Source organism: Micromesistius poutassou (assembly GCF_964030765.1).
Source record: "Micromesistius poutassou genome assembly, chromosome: 20".
NCBI lineage: Eukaryota > Metazoa > Chordata > Actinopteri > Gadiformes > Gadidae > Micromesistius > Micromesistius poutassou.
Window position 1 is genome coordinate 8,849,446 of NC_140290.1, and position 18,089 is coordinate 8,867,534.

Sequence of the window (18,089 nt, forward strand, 5' to 3'; positions counted from 1 at the left end):
TCCTGTACAGTGAGGTAATAACCCAATCCCACACCAGCTGATATCCTGGGACGGACTGGATCCTGGGCACCCGGGCATAGTTACCTGCTTTGTTGACTCATGTCTAGAGGCTTGACGTCAGACTGTCCATGACTATATTAGGATAGCAGCTCTAGTTGTAGTAGTATTAGAATCTCTATGAGTATGACTGAGATACATAATGCATGAGATCATCTCATAAGTGATGCGTTGTGCTCCCTAGTCGCCCCTTCCTGTGCAAACAGACGATACAGCACATCAGCTCTCTCCCCAATGTGCAGTGTGTGTGTGTGTGTGTGTGTGTGTGTGTGTGTGTGTGTGTGTGTGTGTGTGTGTGTGTGTGTGTGCGCGCGCTAGTGGGTGCTCGCGTCTGTGTGCAAGCAATCATCTTTTTTTAATACTTTAATACATGTAAACCCACTTAAATTAAATCTTAAATGAAAAGCTTTAAGAAGAGCACTTAATCAACTTGACTTATTAATATTGCAGTAGAATTCATCCACGTTTATATGAAAGCCTGCAGATCCCCCATTTGTAATGAGACTATGGGGGTGTGTGTGGATGATGGCTGGTTGAAGCAGCCTCACCTGGCCCAGTCTGATTGGACTCTGGGGCTGGGTGGGGCTGCACACCTGGTACACAATGATTACCCAATGTGCAACAGGTTCAACCAGCCATCTCCACACATAGTCCCACAAGGAAATTTTTCTGTCAAAATGCCAAATGTCAAAAAAAAAAAAAAGTTTCTGTCAAAATGCCAACCAAAATGCATATTAAACACCCTCCCCCTTGGGTTCAACACTTGTATTTCGGTGTCTCCCTTGTCACTAGACTCATCACCAGACTCGTCATGTTAAATACTACTGTACATGACAACCTCGGTAGCAAAGAGCTAGTGGGCATTCAGGTGCTTTGAATTTAATCTTTGCTGGATGAAGTCACACCTTTTAGATTCCTTGCCCCTCTCACCGCAATCCGCCGGTTGCCCTTCCCCACAAAGCCGTGAATGTAGTGTCAAACTGTAGTGAACGTTTCTGCGGTTAATACCGACCACTAGTGGTGAGTCTAGCTCCTCTGCAAAACGTTTTTATTGATGTTTTAATAGATAGTTTTTTTAATTGGCTTGCTTCCAATGCTCTGCGTCATTGTGTGTGTGTGGTGTGTGTGGTGTCTGTGTGCGTCTGTCTGCCTGTCGCTCTCCGTCCTCCACCCGGGCCCAAGCATAATAACTTAAGCAGTGAGAATAACCCTCTCTTGTGTGAGTGTATAACTGAGTCTGCAGGGCGTCTGGTCCCTATTAGCTCGCCGTCAGTAGGAATCAGTGTAATCGCATTACGTTTGTCAGCTCGGCCGTGGCTCCGCTCTTCTGACGGCTCCTGGTCCCGGTCCAGACGTGTGGACCCGGTCCAGAACTGTGGACCTCCAGCCTCACTGATCTGATTACCTAATCAAATTCAAGCCCCCGGGTTTCCTGTCATTCACAAGTGTAACGCAACACATCCGCTATCGTTTTCCTCTAGATGTGGTGTATTTCTGTTCTTTACACTGTGTTTTGTTTGGGCAGACTAGGTGGGTTTGAGTGGAAACAGGAGGCTTGGATACTTTGAGAGAATCTGAGTCTAGTGTTGAGCCGGTGTGCACGTGGAGTGACAACAGGGGGCGCTGTTTCTACAGCTACCGACCCCCTTGGATTAATTGCCTTTGGCCAAACTTTCCTTTGCCAACAAAGGGCTGAGGCTTTACGAGAAAGAAACAGCCCCTTTCCAATGACTTTGCCATTTTCAAAAAGCAACTTTTTTTTATTAGCTTGTGTAGGCCTTTATTCCAGATAAAAAGAAAGAGAATTCATCAGATAGCCAACACAAGGCACTGTTTGATTGATTAAGATAGTCCTCATTTTGTAACACATTGTAAACTAATAGACGTATAGGAGGTTGATAAGGGGCGCTGTCAGTCAACATAGTCGCGAGCACCTTGGATGAAAAAAAATGTTTAAAAAAAATGCACACAAAGGGCGTGGCCGGTGTGTTGCGCTGGGCCAGACAGCAGGGCAGTGCGTCACAACAACAATAACAACGTCTCACCTTCTACCGGTCGCAATTCATACCTGAAATACGTTGAGTCTGGCCAAGCCGTACAGTATCTATCTTCATCAATGAAGTTGTCACATGACCCCTGAAACAAGGTGATTCTCTAGTGTGTTCTCGTGTATCTCCCTAGCATGCTAACACCGTGCTCTCCTTTGTTCTTGTGTGTTTGTCTCCTCCAGGTAAGGCTTCTCATCTGAGTGTCACCTGTGTGGAGGGAGGGAGGCTGTGTTAGGGCTCGTGCACACCTGGTGAACAGGCAAGTCCTGACGGTAACCTACACTGCAACAACACCTGGCAGTGCCACACCGCCGCCGCAGCAGCAGGCGGGAGGACTTCCTGTGTCGTCTGTGATAGCACACTTCCACTCTAGTCATAAAGAGTTTTTTTATGAGTATCAATCCATGAACAGCTTGTGTTGTGGTTGTGTTGCGGTTCAAAGCTTGTCCTAAAAGCTTGTGTGTGTGCGTGCGTGCGTGCGTGTGTGTGTGTGCGTGCGTGCGTATGTATGTTTGTGTGTGTGTGTGTGTGTGTAATTCTTTATTGTTCCCTTTGTTTTACAACAGCATCATTCATAGTGATACAATACTAAAACAAACAACATTAAATTGTCATTGGCAGTAGACCACATTACCATAAGGAGTGCCAGCCCAACACACACTGGGAGTCTTTATGTAACCAGTGATAATAAGGATAATTCACAACCGTGGAAGCAAGTAACATATATGTCAATATGTGTGTGTGTGCGTGTGTGTGTGTGCGTGTGTGTGTGTGCAACTCAAGATATTTATTCGACTCGACAACATCATCTCACATACTCACGCTCTTTCTCCCGCTGAGAGTGCTTCATAAGAAACAAGAGATTGCCAGTCTCTTACAAACGTACTGAACCAGGAAACTCTCAGGGTATGTTTGATTTTAGTTCTGGCCGTCGTGTCCAAAAAACATCCACTATTCCACTCTTTCCTCTTTCTGCTGAGGTTTGACTTTGGGCTGTAATTGTGAGTTGGATCTCCCTGCTGTACCACAGCCAGAACTAGCCTGCATGGGAGGTCTGCCAGCAGAGAGGGCCCTCACACACACACACACACACACAGACACACACACACACACACACACACACACACACACACACACTCATACACACACACACTCATACACACACACCCTAGCACGCACACACATCCTAGCACCCACACCAGCACACACACACACACACACACACACACACACACACACACACACACACACAATCACAGACACACACACACACACACACACACACACACACACACACACAGTCCCACACACCCCACAGTAGCCAGTGAGGCGCCTGGGTCTGCTTTACCCTCCGGACCCCCCCCCTCCCCCAGGATGGTGAGGGTGACTCACCATATCCATGGTGGATGTGAAGAAAGATGAGGCTTTTCACTGAATACTGTGTGTGCGTTTGTTAGTGTGTATAATGGGCATGATAGTCTAGAGGCTCGGGGGTTCAACTTCATGCCAAAAGCTTGGCTGGGTTTGAGTCCCAAATGTCCACAGCATACTGTATCATCCTCGAGTACGATGACCTATGACCCCTACCTGCTCATTTGTTTATCTGGCTTCACTACAACCAGCTTCGGATAAGAGACTCTGCTTAATGACTTAATTATAAGTCACGGTAATTATAAGTCGTGTGTGTGTGTGTGTGTGTGTGTGTCTGATAGAATAAAATAGAGAAACAGCGGCCAGTGAAGGCGTCCTTTAAAACAGAGCCCTGAAACTGTCACTGCACAGATTAAGAGGAGGGCAGAGTGTTGTATATGACCATGCTAATGGGTCCTACTCACACACAAACACATACACACACACAAAGACACACTTACATGCACACGCACTACCACACACTTACAAAGACACACATACACACACACTTACACACGCACATACACACAAACACACACGCACACATACTTACACACACACACACACACACACACACACACACGCACACACACACACATACACACACCTCCTCAAGGTTAGCCACTGCCATTAAACCACAGTGGATTTATTAGTTTGAGATGGGACATGTTATGAATATTCATGAGTTACGAGTTCTGAGAGCCATCATTGCCGTTGCTCCACCCACAACGATCCCTCTCCTGGACACGATGACACAATCTGGCAGTTAGGGTTTGCACATTCGCCTTTCAAACGGAAGCTCCTTGCAGGAGTCACTTTGATGGACTGCAAATCAGTCCACAGCTGGCGGACCCCACCCCCGGCTCTGTGGCCCTCCGACCCTTCCATCGTATATCTCCTCTCCCAGTGTCCCCCTGTCCTCCCACGGCCCAACACGGCCGTCCAGGAGGAGGCTGAGGAGAGGGAGGGGATGTTACTCATGCTGCTGTTTTATAGCAGGAAGACCAAAAGACAAAAGGGCCGTTTCTACTGGTTTGATCACCGCTGCCAAGTATTGAACCGCTGGACGTAAAACTGCGGCCTCTACTAAAGCAAACCTATAAAAGAACAAAACTTGTAAATAAAGCACTCCAATCTTGGGGAAAGAGTTGGTCAGGGAGATTATTATAAGGAAGAGGGGAAATGATGTGTGTGCATGTGGTAGTGGAGTTATTGTGTGTATATGTTTGTTATATTGTTTGTGCGGGTGTGTGTGTGTTATGGGGGTAATGGGGTGTTTCTGTGCGTATGTGTGATGTGTGTGTGTGGTCCATAGTGGGATCATTCTGTGTGTGTGTGTGTGTGTGTGTGTGTGTGTGTGTGTGTGTGTGTGTGTGTGTGTGTGTGTGTGTGTGTGCGTTTGGGAGGAGCTAGCCTGAGGGCTGTCATCTATACAGTCTGGTTGATGGAGTTTGTTTACTGCTATAAGAAGAAGCCTCTGTTGTGTTTGTGTGTTTCTCTCCCTTCTCCGTGGCTACGACCTGGTCTCACCCCTCTGCTCTCACCCCTCGCTCTCTGGCTATATTTACTCATACTTTAGGGATGTTTCGGCACGGGAAACAGGAAATCGGTTACATTTCTGAGCCACCACGCCCTGGTGGTGGTGATGAGTCATCTGAGGGGGCAGTCACATGGACACACACACACACACACACACACACACACACACATGCACACACGCATGTACACGCACATGCACATGCACATATGCGAATGCACGCACGCACATGCACATTCACATATGCACACACACAGACAAACACACGTTTGACACGTTCACATTCACAGACACACATTCACATTCACACATGCACACCTGCCCAAACACGCACAAGCACACACGCACACACATATATTTGTGTAAAGACACCCAGACACCCACACATAATACAAGCTCGCACTCATGCACACACACACACACACACACACACACACACACACACACACACACACACACACACACACACACATACCCACACAGATAGGAGGCATACTTACCCACAATATCAAATGTCTTCCTCTTGGGTTACCAGGGCATGGTTCCTCTTGGAACATCACATGATGCACTTATCAAATGATCTCTAAATCCTTTCACAATAACAGCGTGCCTGGATCACCTTGCCCCATGGCACTTTCCTGGCCCCTAAGTGCATTCCCCTCTCACCCACCCCTCGGCCAAATATCTCCCATCAGAATCTGTTTTATGATGGATTTCTGTTCGCTTTTAAAGGGGCATAAAAGTAAATGTTGTGGTGCAGCTGCTCTAGGCCCTCCATCTTGGCTCTGGGGGGCGTTGGTTCATAGGTTTCATCCTCCATTAGCTAGTGTGCCACTGTCCGCCATCTTGGCTCTGTGGGGAGTGGTCAAGAGCTTTGCTAGTGTGCTACCGTCGGCCATCTTGGCTCTGTGGGGCTTTGGTATAAAGATATCATCATCCAATAGACAGTGTGCTACTGTCCACCATCTTGGTATAGAGCTCTCACCCAAAGCATCCGTTAGGCAATGCCACTGTCCGACATTTTGTAACGCTGCAAGGCCTGCATGCTGAGAAAGAGTTAGAAATAAAAAAAATATCTAGTATAAACATTGTTGTTTATTTAACAAACAAAATCATAAAGCTAGTGAAACATTAAATACATTAAAGTTGATTAGAATCAAGTTTTGGGTTGCATACATGTGGTGTTGATAATGTCGATAAGGTCGATAAAAAAGATAGATTGAAGCATTCAACCTTTAAATGTTCTTATTTTATTAGCTTGTTGCAGCCTTAGTTGTGCATGCATGTTTGTGTGTGTGTGTGTGTGTGTGTGTGTGTTCATACATATGTGTGGTTGTGTATCTTTAGAGGCGCACACAGGGTGTGTCGTAAAGTGATGGTTGACGACTGCCGGCTGCAGCTGTCACTGCGGATGTGTACATAGTGTGTGTCCTCATGCTTGTGTGTGTGTTTGTGTGTGTGTGAATGTATGCTTGTGTGCGTGTTCATAGTGAGTTCTACATACAGTACATGAGCATATCCCCTGCAGCTCTGTCCTGCTGGCAGGCATCCAGACAGTTAAATACAGTTAAATACAGTGCAGGATCTTTCCTAGAGCATGGAAGAGATGAACACACACACACACACACACACACACTGGCTGGAATGTTGCGATGAAGATTTAGGGGCTCTTTTGATCCGCTGAGAACACTGTTGACTCCGTGGGTTTAGGTCGGATTCTGTAAACCACCCCGATCTCTTGCGCCTCGGCAACCATCGCCGCGGTGATGAGGGCAGTTTTTGAGGTTGTCCTGAGCCCTTATCTTATTTGTGTTGATCCGAGTAAGGCTAGCCATGCGCGGTTAATAATAGTAATACTACTACGACTACGTTTTATATGCACGCCTACTCATAGAAACGCACCGGCTACTTTTATAGTGTGTCAGAGTTAGACGCCTCTTGAAGACTGGAGGAGTCTGCTATTACTACATTGTGTAGTATTATTTACATTGTGTTATTGTAAAACACATTATATAGAAAGGTGTATCAAAGACTAGTGTCGAAGGTCTCTCTAGTGTGTGTTTCATGGGAGAATCGGTTATTCTCCAACCACATTGTAATAATGTTACTTCTGTTTCATTGGATTATTCATTTATTATATTATATTATATCTATTATATCTATCGTATATCTTTGTCCTCGCATTGACTATTCTGCATTCTACAACCGTAGAAACAGATCACGTTTGTTTATCATGTAAAGGACGACAGGTGGTTTTGTCTGCAGTGACTACACACCTGAGCAGGTGGGGTTGGGTGGTGTTTGTCTTGTTCAGCAGGGGAGCTTTAGCTGGGTGGGGTTTGTTTCATCCGGGTGGGGGGGGGGGGGGCGGTGGTTTGTGTACAGTGGGGACTAACAGACTCTGTTTACCCACTGTGAACCTGAGATGCAGGTGAGGAAACACGGGGAATCATTCACCGTGTGGAGGAACCCAACCCTTCCTTTGAAACCCAGAGACAAAAACTCCTACTTGTGTCCCACTTGGTTGATTGACGCCATTAAACCCACCAGTACATTCCTACCCACCCTTCTTCTGCTTGGTGACTGGTTGGAAAACAGCCTTGTTTCATCCACAGGACCCAGGGGGCGTGGCCCACAACAACAGCCTCACATGAACCCTACCTTGGCGCGAACAACGGTTCCAGCATGTGCTTCTCATCCTGGGAGATGTCGTGAAGATCTCTCGACCGTAACTCATGTGTGGGCGCTGCCTTGGATCTTCTAGCCTCCCTGTTTCCAAATGTTCTCCCTTATTTGCCCAAAAGTCAGCCAAATGTTATGAAACTTGAAGAATGTACTGTCTGGCGTGTATTAACGCGGGCGCTCGCCGTCGGTTGGCCGTGTCTCCTGTGGGTTGGCAGTTTGAGTACCGCCAGGCACATTTTGTTTTTGTTTTTGGGGGCAGAAGTGATGGAGTTGATGGTAGATTTGTCAGTTTTCCAGTTAGTGTGGTTGTAACTGTTTAAAGTATAAGGCAAACTAAATCCAGTGCCTTGAAATAACAGATACCTTATTCTAGCTCAACTGTAGTGATGGATGCAGTTTGTGGGCCCTAGGTGGCATAGTTGACCTACGAAAGAGTGCACTCTGTACAATCTAATCAAACTGCTTCTGGATGAGATGTTAGAATCAACACAATGTTACCGTGAGCCTTGGCCAGAAAAGGCTTATGGTCATTGTAATCTTGTAATCTTGCAGATCTTTAGTTCAAAAAGATTAATCTCAACTTTGTTTACCTCAAACCCAAATAATTGTGCTGGCCACTCCCAGCCTGGCCGTTCTCATCAGAGGTCAACACGGGCAGAGTGTTTATACAGAACTCCTGTCAGAGGCCCGGAGGGCTTTTGGAGAGGACCATGTCGTTTAACAGCGTTATATATATATATATTGTGTCATATATAGTGTGGAAATGTAGTCTTCAGGGAAGAACCTTATTTATACAACCAAACATAGATATAAATATAGAGGTGCATATTTAACGCATGAATCGCTGAACCATCCTCAGCAGAGTTGTAAAATGTGTTTGTATGACTGCTTTAAATACGTGACCATTACATTCATTTTTATCTTCATTCAATCCATTGGGCTACACTTAAAGTGCCACCAACTCCTTCCCCCAATTATATTTATTATTATTAATTTAAAATATATAAATACTTTCTGTTGTGTCATCAGGTGACATATAATGTACAGAAGGCTTGACACAGCAGTATGAGGAGGATGACTTACTTTGTCATCCTTAACGTAGTAATGAATAGTGACCTGGCATCTATTTATACCCCTTGGACCACATGGTGCTCGTCTCCTTCTAATGGGCCTGTGAGGACTCATGACCGGTCCCAGGGGAACCTGTTGGCCTGTTGGAGAGACGCAGTCCGGTACTCTGAGAGAGGACCAGTAGCTCTTTCATCCTCCTCCTCATGTGCATCCCATGGTCTACACGCCTCGCCTCACTGCACCCCTACTGTCTCCTCTGTCTGTCTTTCTCGCTCTCTCTCTCTCTGTCTATCTGTCTTTCTATATATTTCTCTCTCTCTCACCACACACACACACACACACACACACACACACACACACTCACTCACTCACCTCACTCACTCACTCACTCACTCACTCACTCTCTCTCTCTCTCTCTCTCTCTCTCTCTCTCTCTCTCTCTCTCTCTCTCTCTCTCTCTCTCTCTCTCTCTCTCTCTCTCTCTCTCTCTCTCTCTCTCTCTCTCTCTCTCTCTCTCTCTCTCTCTCTCTCTCTCTCTCTCTCTCTCTCTCTCTCTCTCTCTCTCTCTCTGGGTGGCCATGCCTCGGTCTCCCTCCATGTTGACTCCAGCTTGGGTGCATAAATCTGTCACTGGTCCCCCGTTCAATCAGAGGAAGCCGTTAACCACGGCCTGACAGCTGTTGTAAAATCTGAAATTCTCAAGGAAAACATTGATTTGGGTTAAATCATGCGGCCGGTGGTTGTGTGGCATGTAATAAAACGGGACATCATTGTGGATCCTTACACTGTGGTGAGTGGTCCAAGAAAAACTGTTGTGAGGGAACAATGGTGGCGGGAATCTGATAGATCTGAGAGCCATCGGGGAGCTCTTCTTCCAATATGGCGTCACAGTGGCAAACAAGGACAAGAGGCTTTGGTACCTGCACCCGACCTCCGGGGGGTAGGCCACCTGACAGCACTCTGTTTCATGACATCCCTCAAATCAAGGGCCTAGCATCGGGGGATCCCGAACAAGGAGAGCAAATGAGGGGAGGAGCTACCTGGTGGGACTCCCTCAAAAGTTGGACCTTCCCTTTAGTTCCTTCTCATCCTCAATAGACCCCTTTTTCTTCTTATGCTTCTTCATCCTTGCCAGCTCCTTCGACTCCTGGTTCTCGTCATCCTTCTTTTTGCTGTGTCAGTGATCACATAACCATTGCCATGGTCCCCGGAGTGTTTGTGTCTGGGTAATAGCGAGACTCTGCGTAATGTGATTACCTTGTGATCGTTATGCATTGATCTTGTCCGGTCCCAATGACTGGAGGAAGGACAGACCATTACCCCCCTGTGATTAAGGTCCAATAACAATTGGTAACGTCCCTGCTCGACAAGTATATTACATTATGTGTTTTATGAATTGCAGTTTAAGTATGTACTTCCTTATTCTTGTGTTAAGGTTTCAGTTTATTTTGAATTGGTTAGAATTAGTATCACTGTCCAGCACATACTACTTAAACGAAGTAATCAAAGTCTGAAAAAGCAGTTATGACACTATATTGTAAGGAAAGTGTATTTACCACTTTGTACAGTGCAGTGGGTCTGAGTACTATCGTCAACCTATGTATCGTGTACCTCTAAGAAGCCTACCTATGTACCTAGCATTAGGCAGTAGTAGCTATAGGCTGGGCTCTTAGCTGTAAAGTTTGTTCAAACAGGGCCAGACATCCTACTCTCGAAATATTTACTAATGCTTATAACCCTAATTCGGGAATATCTGGAAAATGTTGTTTCTCAGTGTGTAGGATTGTGTTACAGACCCGAGGGCAGTACACACACCAGTGACATGTAACACTAATCCATTGCAGTGAAGTCACGCAAATTAATGTCTAATGGAATCATTACAAATCTTGACATATAGCCTGCAGATACACAGGGTGTCTGTTGCTTAAAAAATTCAGAAACAAATAGATACTATACTCTAGTAATACTAGAGTATAGTATAGTATAGTATAGTACTAGAGTATAGTACTAGAGTATACTAATACTCTATTTTTTCAAAATGGCATCAGTTCTTTCTGTGTAAACTGCTACACACGTTGTCTGTGTATCGGATGATGACATGCATCCAGGTCTTTTTAGACGTAGATCAAACCCTCAGGCAAGAATACAAGACAAAAAGGTTTTGTTACTGCCATCTGCTGGGACTCAAAGGCTTATTTCATATGCACAATTTACTATATAAACATGTGCTACCATGATGATCCATCGAGTAATGATCTACAGATGCAATACTTTGCATTTTTGGATTTTAACATCTGTGTGCTGGTATTAAAATAACAATTCTATAGATGGGGGGGGCAGGATAGTGTTGGGTGAGAAAACAAACCTCTACCTGCTCCTTAATGATAATGCATTCTAAAACCACCGTAGCTTCAGCTAAAAACACTGTCACTTTGGATAAAAGCGTCTGCTAAATGCCAAAATAGTAAAATAAATATAACCAATATAATATAACAGTAGCGTATGACTATAAGCCTAACGCTGATTAAAAGTTGTACCTCATTTGATCAGTGGTGACCTGACGGGAGACAGAAGCAGCAGCTCCTCGGTTTCAGAGTGCAGCGGTGCCTGCTTGACGACTTTCCACTCCTGCATGACTAAGCTGAGGCTAGGAAAATGTGAATCCAATTAAACCTCACTCAGCTTTCTTTTCCCCCTGCGTGGTTGTGTGCATGCATGTGTGTGTGTGTGTGTGTGTGTGTGTGTGTGTGTGTGTGTGTGTGTGTGTGTGTGTGTGTGTGTGCGCGCACATGTGTGTGTGTGTGTGTGTGTGCATGTGTGTGCCTACACTGGCCGGCGCTGACTCCGGGGAAGAGGTCCAAATGAGAACATGTGGCAGTCACCACCTTGGTTCTGGCCTTCGGTCCTTTCCTCTCTCCTTGCCTGCTGGTAGCCAAACCTACTACCAGTGTTGTGAATGGGAGCTGCAACCTCCTCCGACTGCTCCTCCTCACTCTAAGTGAGCAACAGCTGGTTTGAGGAGCTCAGGGCTATGCTGCGCGTCCCCTCTGCTTGTCTTGTTTTTGCCAAGTGATTCGCCAAGTGATTCAGTTGTTTTTTTTGCCGCCATCTCGCGACGCATCCCCCCCCTTCCCCTCCTCTGCAACTGCGATGGAGTTGTGTCACTCGATCGACTTCATGGAGATTTTGATTCAGAATGGCCAAGGTAGGAGCTTGGTGCCGGGGACAGTTCTCACCTTTCACCAACAGGTGTCAGCACAGAGGTACTTAGTGGGGGGCCAGATAGGATAGATTAGATACGAACGTGCGTGAGGGTGTTGCACCTCTGTAACCTCTGTAGCCTCTCCCGTCAGCAGACAAACCATGCTTCTTCCTCTTCTTCTCCTTCTTGTTACTTCTTCTGTCAATTTCTGTAGAGCTTTTTCAAGTTGGATGTCTATTTTCCCTCTGTAACCGTGTGGCTCTTTATTGGTCTGGTGTGATTTTGTTTTCCTAGAGCCAACCTGTATTTACCCCGAGTGGTAAAACACTGTATTTAGAGAAGGAAGACTTTCTCGTAATTTCTGTGTTTGTTGGAATGTCAGAGACTCTGTGGAGGAACACTAACCACCAACCACATCGGCCCCTCCATCATCCGCTGTGTGCTGGGGTCTTGTTTCGCCGATAGCAGGCCCAGGGTGGGTGTGTGCTGGGGGAAGCCCCTGAGTGGCTGCAGCCCTGCCTGGCTACACAGGAGCATTATGGGTAATTAGTTGCAGTCCCAGTGGGGGGATTACAGTCGCCACGTGGGCGTTAGGAGTGTGGGGGGGGGGTTACGACAGTGTGGCGTGCAGCTGTTTGGGGCTGGGGGGGTGGGGGGGGTATAGTGTATATAGACTGTTGTAGTTGGCTGGAATACAGATGTTGCCTGACATCTGGCTGTGTATTTTCTTAAAGCAATGCAACGGAACCAAGTCACTTAATAAAACAAAGATGATTGCAGTGTGTATATTAACCACTAGTCGAGTGAACGTATGCCAAAGAACAACGGCCCCCAAACTTCAAAAAGGCATTTCATTCATTCACGTTCACACGCACTGAAGAGTCGGATTCCCTGAAAGGAATTCATTAGGGGTGTCACGCTGAAGGCCAGAACACTTGAGAGCCGTTTCCATGATAAACGGGTTATTATCGTATTAGTCTGATGACGGCCCTTCAGAAGGATCATAAATTCCTCCGCCTCTCCCAACTTTTTGTATGACTTTCACAGAGAACCCTTTGTGCGGCTGGTTGGCACATCCCTGTTTTCCGCTCTTTGTCCCCGTCCCGTTAAGGGAGGGAAAACGTCTCTCCTGCTGTGTTCACGGCCCCCTGCACATGGAGCCCGTCCAGGGGCCCTTGTCAGGAACCGCCCTGACCCGTGATGGCTTTCCATAGTTTCCACTGCGGAAAAAAACGCACAATTTAGACCAAGGACTCCCATAGTGTATAGTGTAGCGTGGTGATTTCCCAGCCTCCCCTCCCCCCAGCCTTCCCAGCCTCTCTCTCTCTCTCTCCCTGCTCTCTCTCTCTCTCCCTCTCTCGCTCTCTCTCTTCCAATTTTCGTTTTTTTCCCTTTTTTCCATCATTCCCAACACGCCCCCCTGGTTTTCATCTGCATGTCCACTTGTCAGATCTGAGTGCTCTGCGGCCGAGTGTCTGGTATCTCGTATACTGGGATCAAAGCCCTCCGCTGGGATGGATCTGTGCTGCTGCTGCTGCTGTCCCAGACGCCCGGAAGGTAGGTCCGTGGCTCCGGGCCCGTCACCACTCTCTATTTTGGTCGATCGGTTTCCTGGATGCTTTTGAGGGATTGGTGACTGCCCTTTGAGGGACACCTGATTGGTTCCCATGGTGACGAATGCTGCTGGGGCCAATGCCACTCCCCCATCTCAGGGTATCTCACTTCGGCCTTATGGGGGTGCCTGAGACAAGACAGACTCATTTCTGTAATTTCTGCCATTCCTTAGCTTACAGTATGATGCTATTTAGGGTGTGAGTCTTCGGTTGAATCAGTGTACCGGCCCTTTGACTTTTAGCTTATTAGCCTTTACGTTGGTTGGCTCCCACTGAGCCTTTGAAATGGCTGCTTGTAGTGCCAAATTTTTTCTTTAATACTCCAGACATTAGAGGGATATGGGAGAGTGCGGGACGAGAACCAAGCGTCTGGGATTGATTGGGTGAATTCAGGCCGAGTGAGGTTAACAGTAGTGGGCTAACCTCACCCAGACAAGGAGGGCGGAGACCACTTTGTTCCACACATCTGTGGAGTGTGTTCTCTCTCTCTCCTCACAACTGTAACTCGCTGGAAATAGTGCTATGGGGGGCTTGGCGGACATTTTGAAATGGGACTACCGGTAGCATGATGGAGTCCAACATGGCTGACATTGGCATGACCTTTTTAGCCGTGTCAACTTTGTGATATGGCTAGTTTAATCGTTTAACTTAAATTTAATTAATTTACTTAATAAAAAATAAAAAGTTGATATGAAGAACATCAAGTTGTACCATTGTTGTGTTGTTTTAGTTCTACTGTGATTCATTGCATTCATTTGCCTCATTAATTCCATTGCCGAATACGATATTTGAATGTCTGTTCAAGGTTTACACAAGGACAGAAATACTGCTTTAGGTTCTCGTGGATGAACAGACGGACCGGAGTCAACCTGTGGTGTAACGTTGAGTTGAGTCTATTTTAACTTTTATGGCAGTTGGTCGTTGCGTGGCAACGTGTTGCCAATGGTGTAACAATGGCGGCGTCCTGGGTGTTGGGTTACTGCATGGCTGTCCTCTACTGTGCTTTAAGTTAACTTAATCAGACTCTTTTTTCTCTTCTTTTTTTTTTTTTTAAACCGGCTTGACTCGTATTCTATCAATAGTGTCACGCTTTTGATCCATTTGGCCTCATCAAGTCCATGTTTTACATATTCCTGATGGCAGCTTGGAGTGTAATCAGGTGATCTGCGTTGTTCACGTAGAGGACATGACTCAATGTCAAACCACTTCGAAGGCCTCGTAGCCCTGCAAGCACGCCCTGAATGAAGACATGAGTCAGGACCTCAAAGAGCTATAGAAAATCATTAATAAACATATAGTTGTACGTGACTATTGCGTCAAGAAAAGATAAGCAGGTCATAACTCGAAAGTTCAAAACAAACATCTTGAATTCTCCTGGGCATTGTAGGTGTGACTTGGTGCTTGATCAAGCCTTGATGTCTCAGTATTCTGGTCAGTCTCATAACAATGACAATGACAGAAAATAAAGCTTGAGGCCATCTAAACTGCAGCCCGACCTTAACCTTCACAGAAGTTGAGATTTGGATGCATATTTACATTGGTTGGTGGTAAACCAACCACCCCCTCCCGCCCCGATCCACAATTAAGTTGTTCTGGAAAGCTCTTGGAGCCCCATTCACAGGGTCCAAGCATAAGGAAGCAATTAACGTTTAGCAGAAGAGAAAGAAAAACTTACATAATAAACCAACTGATCTGGACTGACTCATAGCTTCCCAGTTGAATCACAGAGAGAGCATGGGGCTGGACCTGGACTTGGTAGAAATCATCATTGGTGGGGCAATGAATGCTTTACTTTCAAACATGTTTTATGGTGTTTCTCAATTGTTGTTGCAATTGTTCTGCAGGCCTCCTTATCAAGACTGATCAGTGTGTGTAGGTGTGGCTACACGTGTCTGTGTGTGTGTGTGTGTTTGTTACCACACAATGTAGACTCATGCATTATTGAACGTACTTCAGCGACTGACAGCCTGAGTGGGACAGGCAGCAGTCCTGTAATGAAAACCAGTGGAACCACTTCAGCTTCTCTGCACCAGGAAACAGAATGATGTTTAAAGCCAAGTCAGGGCCAGGCAGTCTGTCAGTGCTCCAAACTTAGCACTGAACCTGAAGTTATACTCACATTGTAATAAATAACACTAACAGTATTTGCGAGAAACTGTTAAGAGTGAGTTAGGAGACAGAGAGAGGGTGGGAGGGAGGGAGGGAGGGAGGGAGGGAGGGGAGAGCTCAGCCCCTCTTGCCGGAGTGGTGAGTCACAGGGAACAAGAGAAGGAGGGAGGGAGAGCAAGAGGGAGGGAGGGCGAAAGGGAGGGAGGGAGGGTGAGAGGGAGGGAGGGAGGGCGAGAGGGAGGGAGCAGCTCTCTTTCATTCTGCTCCCAATCGTAAAAAGTCGCCAGCCACTTGGCCTTGCTGCTCTCTTTTTAAAGTCCGGGATGCCGCCACACCCCTAGCGCAGGCCTCCTCCCACCAACCCCACCCACCACCCACTGCTCTCTCCCTCCACTCCCCCTTCACCTTTCACCCCCTCGCCTCCTCCTCCCCCCTCCACCCCCACCCCTCCCCACCCCCGGGCCCTCCCACCTGCCTGCCGCGGCCGAGTGCTGTCACTCTGTCCCAGGCCCGATGCCGGCTAGCCCCCCAGGACCCGTGTTCCCTGCCCTGGTGGTGGTGGGACACATCTTAACGCTCATCGTCTTCTGGCAATGGAGGCAACACAAGAGGGAAGGTAAGAGAAACGCAGTCGCGGGAAAACCACTGGTGCTGCTGCTGTTGTGGCGCGGTAGAGCGGTAGACTGCTCTGTTTACTTCTGCCGAGTGGCTGGTTTTTGAGCGTCGTCCCGGACTCACAGTAGGAAAGCAAAGGGAGTTGTTTCTTGAGTCAGCTTCTTTGTAGCGTAGACCAAGGTTTGCCTGTTGTATGTCTAAAAACTTGTTCCGAAGCTTGCTCTCTCTCTCTCGGTCGCTCGCACTCTCTCGGTCACTCTCTCGGTCACTCTCTCGCTCGCTCTCTCTCTCTCTCTTGTGTGTGCGCAGCTCTCTCTGTTCTTTGCCTGGTGCGCTCCTCTCGTCTCTCTTCCCCACTCCCCCTCTCGCTCTCTCTCTGTTTTTTTTCCTGTCTGGGTTTCCTGTTGGGTGGGAACGTCAGGGGTTAACCCTGTCGGTGCCGGCTGTAACCCGATGACTCTGGAGTATAGGAGCTGAAGTATTCCTGGCTCCTCAGCGGTTTCAGAACCCCATCTTTGAATCACCCTTCAGCATGGGCTGGCTTTGGGTTAGCATGTCCTGAAAGCGTTGCTCAGTTACAGTTGGAGCAGTTTGACTTTCTTGTTCCTTTAATGGAGCATATTTGAATTAAGCAGTAGCCTTTAGCATGTTTCACAAGTTGTTTGAAGTTGAATTGTCACTTTTGTCTTTCGAAAAGCCTGTTTAGCAGAGTCCTTCTCTGGAATCCCACACAGCACTTCAAGTCAAACATCTTCTTCTTTGCCGGATGCTAAGTTGTAAAAGAAAAGCGTGAGAGACCAAGGGAATCTCCTCTGCGTTCTCAGATGTTTGTGTCACCTAACATCAGACACACCTTGTTTTTCTGTTGACAGCTTGACAGTTTGACAGGATGGAGGCGCCTGGTAGTCCAGCCAGACGCACCCTTATTGAAATTACAGGACACCTGGGGAGAGTGTACAGGTGTGTGCGGGGGGTGGATAATGAAAACTTGTTTTAACCCAAAGGTTTTTTACGACGACAATCTCGTTGAAACACTTCATACTACGAGAAAGTGTGTCTCTGGTGAATCTTGCGACAACTTTGTTTTTGGTCGGCACACACTTTAAAGGCTTTCACTTTCTAAGCTGGAAAAGGGCCAGTAGATAACGATATCTTGAGCACCATTAGTCAACAGTTGTCTGCAGTTTTCAAAGGTTTTAAAGTTGAAGGACAGCATTCCTAACAATGAATATTACGGTAAGTATGGCGAGCCAACTTGTTTAATGGCTTCCATCAATGGCTGCTGTCAATGGCTTGACTGACGTGATGACAAGGAATGGATGGACCGTTCCACCGGTCTGGACGGTCTCTCATAGGCTGTACTGGGAGCTGTACTTCCTGTTTCAGGAAGCAATTACCAGTCCATAGGGGCGAGGATTCCTTACAGTGACTCTGCAGGTTTTTGTTATGGTCAGATGGGGATGATTTGGCAGAATGTTGGAATAGAAAAAGGTATTTGATAGGGCGGTCAGGTAGAAGAGACTCATAAAAGTCTGTCTGGGGCCGCTTATACTGATGATGCAGGGCAATGGAAACACCACAACAAATGGATCCGACCGGAATGGATTATTGCAACCATTAACCAAAAAAATAATCTGTGCAGGTTTTTTTGTATTGATTTGGAGCTTCATCTTACAACTGCAGTTTGGTGCAGAGGAAATGTCACGCAAGCTTTCAGTCATAACAGAACCAGATCCTTTTCT

At 46.8% G+C, this 18,089-nt stretch overlaps 1 protein-coding gene across 4 annotated transcripts in view; it reads left to right on the plus strand.

The window, feature by feature from the left end:
* The window catches only part of pleca (plectin a), an 87,873-nt gene that overhangs the window by 16,486 nt on the left and 53,298 nt on the right, over positions 1-18,089 (plus strand). The window contains exon 1 of one of the 4 annotated variants that reach the window (XM_084484892.1): positions 16,254-16,348. The exons of 2 other annotated variants lie outside the window; for them this stretch is intronic. The gene's annotated coding sequence lies outside the window, so the exon portion shown is untranslated. Of the gene's footprint in view, positions 1-16,253; positions 16,349-18,089 lie in introns of those variants that run through there. One more of the 4 variants, XM_084484890.1, reaches the window with a different exon arrangement.